This window comes from Zosterops lateralis, assembly GCF_965231275.1.
Source record: "Zosterops lateralis genome assembly, contig: HAP1_HAP1_SCAFFOLD_161, whole genome shotgun sequence".
Lineage (NCBI taxonomy): Eukaryota > Metazoa > Chordata > Aves > Passeriformes > Zosteropidae > Zosterops > Zosterops lateralis.
In genome coordinates this window covers 1-11,619 of record NW_028154523.1, presented here as the reverse complement: position 1 = coordinate 11,619, position 11,619 = coordinate 1, and the positions used below count along the sequence as shown (strand labels likewise).

The 11,619-nt window shown below is 38.4% G+C and overlaps 2 long non-coding RNA genes across 2 annotated transcripts; both read right to left on the bottom strand.

Annotated features, from left to right (window-relative positions):
• Window positions 1–3,671: 3,671 nt before the first annotated feature.
• LOC310923650 lies at window positions 3,672–7,133 on the bottom strand. Its single transcript, XR_014592667.1, has 2 exons — window positions 6,319–7,133; window positions 3,672–6,224 (listed from the first exon to the last, which is right to left on the bottom strand). It is a non-coding gene; the product is annotated as an uncharacterized lncRNA (long non-coding RNA).
• Window positions 7,134–9,561: 2,428 nt separating this feature from the next.
• Window positions 9,562–11,129, bottom strand: LOC310923651. Its single transcript, XR_014592668.1, has 3 exons — window positions 10,987–11,129; window positions 9,762–9,824; window positions 9,562–9,661 (listed from the first exon to the last, which is right to left on the bottom strand). It is a non-coding gene; the product is annotated as an uncharacterized lncRNA (long non-coding RNA).
• Between the last annotated feature and the right edge of the window lie 490 nt (window positions 11,130–11,619).

Here is an 11,619-nt window from a genome sequence, read left to right as displayed (position 1 = left end):
CCTGAACTCTGTGACAAGGGACAGCAATGTAACCACATCCAAATGGGCACATAGCAGAGTATTTAATCCTCTCACAGAGCAAGATTGCTCACTGATTACAGCATTACCTGGTAATGTTCACAGAAGTGTGCTAAATGTAAAAACATTGATTTCAGTCCATGGAATCCATCTTGTTTTCTTCATGTTTCATTTTTTAAAGCATTAGTTTTCCCTTGATTTTGTGTATGCATTGGTATTTATGTTGAGGTGTACAGTTATTTTAGAGGCATTATGCAGGAACACTGTTTAGGACGCACAGAGCTTGTCCTCTGGGAAAAGGAAGTCCCTATGTCACATCCCTTGTGGGAGCAGTACAGCATGACAGCTATAGCCTGTGGATAAATGGGGCTGACTGTGACATTGATGGTTGCTTTAGGATACTTCCCACACGAAAAATGCATGTTTTTACAAAAGCACAAAAGCCATGTTCACATACTTCCACTTCTAATCCCATCCCAAAGGCTGACAAGCTGACAACTACCAGCAAGGCAGGACAACTTTACTGGCCTTTACCATTATAATGCAGGATGGCTTATCAAGAAGGAATTGCCATCATGATCCACTCAGTACAGAAGAGATTAGAATTGACTGGCTCTAATCTTAGCACAACTCACATCCTTTTGCTTATCTAATTTCTTCATAACTCACCTTGAAGTATTTGCCACTGAGAGATACCTGGAGCTTTTGTAGCTGTCAGTCATCCAACGCTTGGATGGGGTGCGGGATATCAGCTAAAAATGAAGGTGTCAATCGGACCCACCACCCAGAATTCAAGAGTTGTTTGTTCCATTCCTATGAGGATCACAGTGCTCTCAGGACCATCTCTGGAGACCAGCTCTGCAACATGACTTGGTCAGTAATGGGAAGCGTCTGTTTTGGAATGGCCCTAGAAGCTGGTTTATTTTGATGTTACCTGAAAAGCTTTCAAGATGAAGTCAGGAACATAAATATATACATATATGGAGATATGTATTTTTTTAAATCTGTGTAATATATATTATGCAACATATATGCTCTACATTATATATTTATAATGTTTTTATGCATGGGTCTATATATGTATAAGGGCAATGAAGCTGACAAAGGGTCTAGAAAATATCTTACAATGAGAAGTTGAGGGAGATTAGCTTTTATTCTGCTAAATTAAATATAGGTAAAGGAGAGACATGCAGACACACAAGTTAAACACAGTAATTTGAAGGAAAAGAGAAATACATGCAGATGCTGGAAGGAGTCCCCACAAAAAAAGGTGTTAAAAGAGAAATTCAAGGAAAATAAGTGTGAAAAATACAAAAAAGTTAGCACAGCAGGACACTTTGCATAGATGTTTTCAGGGAAAAATAGTTGTAGATTATGAGGCTTTTATGCTCAAGGCAGTTGATAGAAAGCTGCTGTTTTAAATCTTGAGATGTCTCAGTTATTTCTCCCCAACACTATTATCCTAACTCCAGTGTCAGACCCCTGAATGTGGTTCTTTGCAGCCACACAGAGGAGACAAGGGCATCTGTACCTCACCAGGTATCACACCAAAGAGCAACTGGTGGCATTTTGCAAATCTGCACTCCGACACTGGGATTTGTCTCTGTTTTATTAAAACACAGGAAAATGCATGGTCCCAGACAGCATACAAGATAGCAATTCACTTCCAGCTCCTCTACAGAGGTTGTAGCACTAATGAAGCAAATCACATCTCAGGGAATATAGCCATGATTTAGTACGTGTATAACTGTAATAAAATGTTGTTATGGCTGAGATTGTTATGTTTTTAATGGAAAAAAAGAAGAATTAGGATTGAAATTGAAAAACAACCCAGTTCCCATAAAGGGTAAAAATGTGCTTGGATAAAAGGTTAATAGAGTTAATTGTGGGGAGTAATACAAGACAGCAACTCGTGCTAGAGAAGATAATTGTGATTCTGATAAAGGGGAATTGTAATTAAATAGAGGTTGGATAAACACGATTATCCTGAAAAGGTTTCCCAGCACAGTACGGGAAGGTTTTAAGATGTGGAGGCAGACGCCTGTACGTGATCTGGAAGTCGAGACACCACTGCTGCCAGCCCTGCTAAGTGCTCACCTCTGTGGCACACTGCCCACGCTGCTGCTCTGGCCAGCAAAAGGCAATAAATTGAGCTCATTTTGAAGTTTAGTTCACCTGCAACACTTAACTGGCAAGTGATGTCCCTGTCTTGCTCACAACCCCCAAGATTTCTCATTTCTGCTGGTCCCCATTTCCACCCCCATCCTGCTGTGGGGGGAGCAGCTCTGGGTGCTGGCCAAGGTTGATCTGCTGCAGGGTGGCTGCGGGCTGGAGCAGGTGAGGGCATCCCTCCCATACTACGCTTTTTCCAGAACTGACAGAATTTTTTTACATGGATATTAAAACGAAATGCAGTAGTTTGATACTGAACCCTGAGAGGCAAACAGAGGCTTTCCACACTGATCTCTTTTACTGAAATGGGTATTTGTGATAAATATTTTTGATTAGCTGAGTTACAAATGTTCTACAATAACCTATATAGAGGAAGGGAATCAAATACAGCATATTTCTCCCAAGAAGAACAAAATTCCAAAAAGCTTTTTTGTTTCCTTTGTTTCCTTTAAATTGCAAAACATTTTCGCTACATTTTCAACTTTTAAGTATATATCATTAAAAAATATAAATAGACTGAATTTGAATACAGGATGGTATTAATTCACATTTTTCTAGAATTCCTATACATTATTTTACAGAACACATACACAATAAAAAACCCTGAGAATTTACTAAGAAAAACTATCAAATACTTCTGCTGTTCAATTATTTATTGTACTGTTTGGAATCACTGTATACCATAACAACATACATTCCCAGATGCCTAAGGAAAATTTCTACTGGAGTTCTATTATTTCCTATTTGGAGCAAGTGAACATCTCTCTAGGGACTCTCTAGGGCCTTTTTTCCCCCCTCTCAAAAAAAGAGGGTGAAGATCTTTTTGCTTTCAAATTTTTTGGCTTTGCTTTCAAACTTCTGTTTTTCCAGTGCCAACTGTACCCCAGATCTTCAGACAGACTTCACAACCCCATATGCAGAGACCAGTTGTGAGCCCTGTCACCTTTAAGCTTGACTTCTGTCAGTTTACAAGCTGGAGTGAATCATAAAAGTGGGCTTGGGTTCAAAATGTGTCCTTGATGATTTTTGGGCATAATCTGCAATGTTTGGTTGCTGACAATATACACAGTGGAATAATCCTGTAAGTATTAGGGTGGATAGCATCTGTTGTGATAGTGAATGAGACTGAGAGCAAAGTGAAAGCTGAAAGCAAACTCCCAGCACATTTTCTTTGGCTTTTTATCTCTGCATCTGGCACGTGATACAGTAATTGTCTTACTCACATTCCTGTCTTGTTTGTTTCTTCGCTTGTTAAATGAGTTTGTTGAAGTTTCTTGTATCAGATATGCATTTATTCACAACCATTTCTAAGATCATGACTCCATTGCCTAAATCAGTTGCTGAAACTTGAATTCTGTGCAAGAAATATTTAGGTAACAAGGTTATTTTTAAACTCAGTCATGCACAACAACACCTTTGCTTCCCAATCTACATTCATCTTTTTTTACAAGAGCTTCTGTTTATCAAAGCTTATTGAGTGGTTTTTTTTGTTATTGGTTTTTTAAATTCATTTATTTATTTAATTTTCTTATTTATTTATTTATTTATTTATTGTTTGCTGCTGTTGTTGCTGTTTGGATTTTTTTTAATATATATATTTTAAAGTTTCCACTCAGTTCATTTCCTAGAGGGATTTTCTTTTTGTTGCTATACAGCAAGTATACACAGGATCTAGAATCAAACACAGGTCATAGAGATGACACAGTAACATTATTCCCATAAACCACCTCTAAGGATATTGGCTGCCTATGAAGCATACATAGGGTTTGGCATCCACAAAAATGAATGTAGAGATGGGAAACTTAAGACCAAGTTGTACACCTACTTAAAACACATTTTGAATAGTCTGCCACACAGTGTTTCTGGAAAAACAACCTTTCACTGGTGAGTAACATATTTCCGATTCCTAAAGGAGGGGTTTTAAGAATACTACTTTTATTTATTCTGCAACAATCAAAACTGAACTCTGAAAAATGTGTTTAATTTCTATGAAAACTTAATTTCTTTGGCTCTGACTTGCTAGCAGTGATTTTTTCCCCCAATACTTGAGTAACAATAACATGACACATTTACTTCAGAAAGTAACTGGCAGATGCTGTAATTTTGTTTTCCCAAGGGAAAAAGAAGTGAGAGCTTTAAAAAGGAAATAGTGAAATGGTTACTGCTTGTGTTTACCGACAACTGAAGGTGAATCTTTCAGTTATTTTGCTGTCTCCCCAGCCTAACAGCCTCCAGTGAGAGGATGGAACACTGAGCTCTGCCATGGAGAAGGATCTCTGCACGACTTTCTGGTAGTACAATGATCCAGTGAGGCAGGGGCAGCTCCATATGGAAAACTGAGGCTAACACTCTTTGGAATTACCAAAGCGGTGTTCTAAAACATTGTTTAAACTCAGTGAACACAGCTATTCCCCTCCAGTGCAAACTACCACCAGGAAAGATGATACTGCACAAGAGATCAATGTTCAGTATTCCAAATGTCTTGTTCAACTAATCTTCACCTAATTTTGATTACAGTGTCTCCATAGATGCATTTGTATGAAACAGAATTTAAGAAAGCTTTGTAAGCATGGGTGCCAGCCAAGTCCACAAAGAGAACTTCAGCCTCAGGAGAAATATGGAAAGAAGTAATCAGTTCACATAAGACTTCTGTTAGCAAAAAATGTTTGACTTTTATTTCTGCAGACAATCTATATTTCTAAAAAGCTTTAACACTCCTGAAGTTTCAAGAGGCTTAAATAATCTTGCTGGTGATAGGTATCCAGCTAGTAGAAAGTTGACAAACAAAGCTATGAAGTGTTTTTTTTTTTTCTTCACTGATGAGATGTTCCTAGAAAAAAGATTACAAAAAGCTTCCTGCAATGAGATTGGAAAGCATTTGAGCCTTGTATTTGTAATTCATTCAAATTAAGAACATTAAGGTCAGATAAAGGTGGATTTCTTCTGCTACTTTTTCTGTCTTAATTTTATCAAGAATATTCTCAGCTTTTTCACAACACAGGAGAAATTATGTCCTTCACAGCTGTGTCCCTCATTCATGAAATATAAAGAAGCATCCTGGTAAATCTCAGCTAGCAAGGTGATGCAGGCAGTAAAAGAAAATAATGTGGAACATTTTACGGATCAAAGATGCCATGATAAACACCACAGGTGTTTATCAGATGTAGATACAGACAAGGTGGCAAAGAGAAGTTTAAATTAAATATTGTGGTTTTCAAAACATTTTGAAGGTGATGTCCAACCCAAATCTCCCCTGACAGAGGTTGAGGCCATGTCCTCTTGTCCTGTCACTAGTTGCCTGGGAGAAAAGGCCAACCCCCACCTTGCTACAACCATGCAGAGCAGCATGGCAAACACCGGAAAGAGCAGATGGTAGTGATGTTCTGCTTGCTGGTAATTTATTTAGAAGACACCAATATTAAAGTGTTTATCTTCAGTTGTTTGCCATGGGTGTGTGTGCCTCCACCATTCCTACCCTTACATGCCTAGATCTCTTTTGCATCACTAACATTCTTACTTTACCTTTTTACTACAAAGGTATCCAAAATGAAAACAGTAGAGTTCTGTCTACAGTTAAACTACCTCTTTCTTTATTGCAGTGGTAGTGGGAAATCCAAGCCAAGGAAGACAAAAAACTCCCCATCCAAACCTAAATCCTTGAAAAACTCAGGTTTTGGGTGTGCAGAAGTATTATCGATCATTAGACTGTTCATTAGGAGGCATTATTTTCCTATGTCAAGAATATCTTCCATGATAGTTCTGCTATATTTCATTGGTTTCACTTTAAATCCCTTATCTGTTAGTGGAGGTCCTGAGAGGCTACTTCCCATAACACAGCCCTGAAGCTGTGAGACACAATTGGCAACACCACACAATTCATGTGTAGCCTGGCTACAACATCATTATCCAATGTGAGATAAGGCAGCAGCTTTGATCGTTGGCTATCTGTTGTCTTCTATAACAATGGTTCTTCTTGGATAGGTCTCAACGTCCACAATAATATAGTGAACCTTGAATTTTCCTGTTTCAAGATTCTGCAAAGAAAAAAATTCAGAGTGTTTTTTTCTCTTTGGTAGTTTAAATTCATGACTTGTCAGGTTGTCAGGTGTATCAAGCAATTGTACATACCTCTTTGACTTCCACATGGACCGTTCCCTGTTTCCCTGATTCAATGCCCTCAATATAGAACTTCAAACGCATATGTTTCAGTCCGTCCTTTACGTATTCAATGTGACTAAAAACAGCAACAGAAAACAAAAACCCAACCACCCAGCAAGAATACAGATTATATGCTAGTTAAGACTTCAAATTTAAACTTACTTAGAGGAGTTGCTTACTTATTTTGTAAGAAAGTGTATTCCAGTGGTGTCCTTACTCTACCTTGGGTTCCTTCTCTACTGCTCCTCTCAAGCTTTACTGTCAGTGCCTAAGGACTAGTGGAGTTAGAAGAGCTAATTAGCTGCTGAGGATTAAGAGATGAAATGCTTAAATGTCCTCACCCCAGTCCTCCCCTCAAAACTGAAAAGCAATCCAGTGCTGAAGACTATGGAAATGCCTTGTATTAATTCTAAAAAACCCCAGATTTGAAGCCTGACATCTAGAAAGGGACCCCACATCACCAAGAATTCCAGAGTTATTTTAGGCACCTAAACTAAGTTATCAAACCGAAACACACACAGCATATTTTTTCAAATTAATTATTAGGTTGGTTAAACCACATCAAAACAAACAGTTTACTATGTGCAAAGTTACTTTGGCAATAATTTTGTTCTGCTGAAATTGTGTAACTTTGGCACTGATATGAGATCTCCAACCTAAATGCTGGTATTCAGACTGGAGTTGGGTTGCGCTCAAGTATTAAATAAATAGCACATCACTTTCAAAGTGACCACTTTGGGAAACTAATGACCCCATTAGAGTTCTGGTTTATGTTTCCTACTGAAAATATTAACTGCTGCTTAGCACCAATCTCTTATGTCCATCAGTCATGCCCAGGTACACACTGTGAAATAAACTTCCAATATAGTTTAAAGTGACATGATGGTAGAGAGAACAAATATGAAAGAAGAGCCTTACTGCAGTAAATTTACATTCAGGGTATTCATACACAAAAAAAACCTGTAGATTTTTGAGACATTTAAGGTCATTCTTATACTGCAGATGCAAACTCTACAATCTTACACAGTTCTCATCTCAAAAATTTATTTAAGATACTAGTCATTCAAAATAATGGAAATTAAATACTAGGAAAGCTGATTCATAGTACATTTACTTATTTACAGACAGGTGCTCAAGATGTTTGTGCACGTTGATTTCATTTAGCAGCTTTACTTTAAACATTTTTTCACTGAGTCTGGTGAAGAGATAGAGCTTCAATGATTAAAAGCCACTTTCCTCAGACCTAACAAGGAATCTCAATTTCATGGTTCAACCTCTGTCTGGGCTTATGTGTCTCATCCTATATGAAACCTCACTGAATATATTCCTGCCAAATAACCCAATAAAGGCAAAGCAGGGAGGACTTACGTTTTGTAAGAAATAGTTTTCTTGTTTCTTTTAAAAGGAAAGTAATAAAAAGACACACTCATGAGAGGTTAAGGTGATAGACGTTCTGTTAAATATGCAGTAGAGATGCTGCTTCAAGTACCAAAAAGCATCCTGTGTATCAGCTCAGTATAGTTTCAGACTGTAAACTTCTGTCAGATTACTGCTCTCCTCATGCAAGCCTAGGCCTCTGCACTACTGTTTTCAGGCTCATCCCATTTTCTGGAGAGCTCTATGTTTACCATGATGACCATTGCTTGTTCTGAGGCATTCAGAATTGGCATTTTATATTATATGTACACTGTACTTAGTGATATATGGCACACAAGAGGCACTGCAAAAAAACTTCTATGTTTGATCAAAAGTGACAGGATATGTTACGTACAGTTCATCACTCTAGAACTAACTTGTGATCCAAAAATATCTTTGCTGTGCAGAAACTGATGTCTTTATGGGGCAAACACCAAGGGGTATCTGACATGCTGTCGTCTTCCTCTTCTTGTTGCCTCTCCGTAACCTTTGATAGGTTCACCAAAAACACCAATTACCTACAAGAGAAAAGAGGTTTGAGCTGTCAGAAGGGATAACATACAAACAGGTATTCCAGTATCAGCTCATGCCTCTGCTGTGAATACACCCTCTTTTAACAAAATGCCCCTGGAGAATCTAACATGTCAAGAATAGGAGTGTTTATGAAAAAAAAAGAATTTAAGAAAAATGCCTCTGTATTCCAGTCTTTTTTTTACAGTTCTGTATTAAATGCCTAAAATAAATCCTATTGATATCTTCTATTTGTACTGTTCTCTGAGATGAAGATGTGGAAATTGACATTTTGTGTAAAAAGAAAAAAAAAAAAAGCACAAAATATTTGCCTATGTCTCCTCCAAGAGAATGTTTCAAAGTTTAAAATGCAAATGCATTCCCCTTCCTATTATCTAAAAACCACGACTGAATAAGAAATTCAGTAATTTTTTTTTTTCAGATCTATAAAATCAGAGTAGATCAACATAGTCTTAAACTTACTTTAAATTTGGTTAGAAGAAGAGAAGTTTTACTGTGCAAGTACTGCAAAGAAGTATTAATTCTACAAACTTGTTCCAAAGCAGTCTTTTTATTGTTACTAGAGCAACGACTTGTCACTTCATTTCTAGGTTACCTTCAAAGGCATCTGCTACAATCTTTTCTGAAGGATGTTTTGTCTGAAGTAGTGTTTTTTAAAATCTAGTTTCACACTGATTTTTTTGTTTACACCTAGCTATGATGACTGTGTGATCCCATGACTGTTCTCTGCCTGTTTTCCTGTTAGCCAAAGGAATGCTAACTGTGCTTCAAATGAAGAATTTCAATTCCTGGGTATCAGTGCAGTGCTTCACAGAATGACAGAACCATAGGGAAGTGTCACAATAGAGTAAGAGTGTTGAGAAAAGGCAGCAGGTTAGATCTACACAACTTAGTGGGACTAGTTGCCTCTCTGACATGGAGAATTCAAGTTCTATATTTAGCAGGCACTTAGGTAAGTCCCTAAGAGTTTCTGTATGGTGACACAAGCCCAGGCTCTGAAAGACAGACTGTATTTCCATCAGTTTTTATGCTGTGGCACACTCACTTGGCTTCTAGCAGGCTAGTTCAATGCTTGCACTGACCTGTCCTGATGAAGGCTCTGCTCTGGAGCTGACCCACCCCATCCCAGCTACAAGCACTGGCAGAACTGCTAAAGCACCACACGGGTCTTCAAGTAGCTTGTGAGATTCCTAGTGTGAAGTTTTGACTTGAAGAAAGGCAGTAACTACTGAGAAACACAAACTGATGACTGAAGTTCAAAAACCAACCTCGGGGTGAGATCTGCATTTCTCCAAGGCATCTCCATAGATCTTATTTGGACTAGAAGAAGAGAATAGCTCTTTAAAAATCACATAGAACAAGCCACCTGTAACAGAGACAACAGCAGATGAAATGAAAACTTATGAAACCAGATGGAATTAACGAGAAGTGTCTTCTGATAAAGAATGTAATTTAAAAAAAATAACCTGTAACACCAATTCCAACAAGCACCACAATAAAATAGGTAAAGTCTCTTCCAGCTTCTTTCACTGAAATAAAAAAGATAATAACACATAAGTTGCAGCCTTGGATAACACTTGTATGCCTTTCTTACATAAATGCTCTTCTGTTAGTCTGTAGTTCAAACAACGTTTTACCAGAAGAAAAAATTCCAGTAACAGTTTCCATAATGCCACATTGCTGTAAAACAGGCCAAGGAACATCTCTTACATTGTACAGGTCATGTTTACATGTCAGTGTTAAGCCTTATTACTTTCGGTTTGCCAGATGTTTGCAAGATCCAAAGTAGCAATGACTGCTACTTCTTGGGTACATGAGAGCTAGATTTTTTAGGAACTAATGAGGCATTTAGCACTGCAGTATTCACACTACCACCTAAACGCACAATCACTGCAATCCTTATGCAAAGAAAAGAAGTAAAAATAAAAAAGTGAAAGCTTAAAAGTCACACACACTGAAAATAACCGGTTTTATGAATTAGCAATCAATAGAACAGTAAAAGGGGCAATATTAGCCCCAAAACAATATTTTATTTATTAACAAAACTAACTGCTGTTTGATTAGTTTTTATCTTTCAATTTTGATCTAAAGTACAAGTGTCAGTATATACTTCAAAGTAAGTCATATGAGAGTCTCTCTTTCAAAATATTTGAGTATTTGGAAAGAGACTACTATCTTTTAGTGGCAGTGTGCATTTTAGTGGAGTACAAGTTAAGGAGGAAACGTTAGTAACTATTTCTCCTGCAGTCTTCTAATTAGTTGAAGGCGTTTTTTGTAAATCATTTCAAAGTACTTAAACTTTCTGAGGCTAATTATGCAGTAATCACTTTTCACTGAAGTGAATGAGTGAAGGCAATCCATCACGTGTAGTGACGATTTGGTTGGAGGTGAATTTATCCCAACAGCCCTACAGTCAGGCTGCATGTGATAGGTTTTCCTTCTGAAAAGGAAAATGAGAGTCTGCTACACCTTGTGCCTGATAATTACTTAAATCCACAGATTATTTAGAAGAAATCACATAATTTGTTCTGATTGTGCAACGCATACATAGAAATGTAATAGCTGCTCCAAACAATATGATGCGAAAAGAAACCGGCTCGGTGTGCTGAGATTTTTTTTTTTTTTCCTAGATACTTGATGTTTGGAACTACAAAACTTTAGCTGAGCAGCGTACAGCATCCTGCGCCTTACCTTTCTGAGCCGCCGACACCAGCGTCTCCTCGTTCAGTGCCCTTTGCACGGACACATCTTTGCTATCGCCGCCAGGCTTTGCAGCTTTCAGCCCTCCTGCCTGGGTCCCGATTCCCCGACGGGCGGCCCTGAGCAGCAGCTGTCCAGGAGGTCCAAGGTGGGCGGCGCCTTCCCGTCTCGGTCCTCTTCTGGGCGTGGCCAATCCCGGACGAGCCCCAGTTGTTATGAATAAAAATGGGCGGAGAAAATACTAATCTCCATAAACGCCTTTATTAATCAGCTCTTATTGATATTTGCCCGAGGGGTTTGGTCGCCGTGGAGGAGGAGGGCTTTATCAGCTCTGCTGCATGCAATTCAACAGAGCTGGAGGACTGGCCCTCGCCTGGGGAGCAACCCCAGAGTCCTGACAGTTCTTTGTTTTCTCCTGTGGTCTCATCTCCGGTTTGGTCTTTTTAACTTACGGCTAGTAAGCAAAACCGGAGAAATTAGCTCTTCTGATTCCTCAGGGTCCACACGGCTGAGTATTAGTTCTTATCTGTTTTAATTTTACTTGGTTTTTATTTGATAAGGGTTTTTTTATGTCAGATTTCATCCCGAGACTCTTTTGGAGTCTTTAATTTGCATGCGGGATCA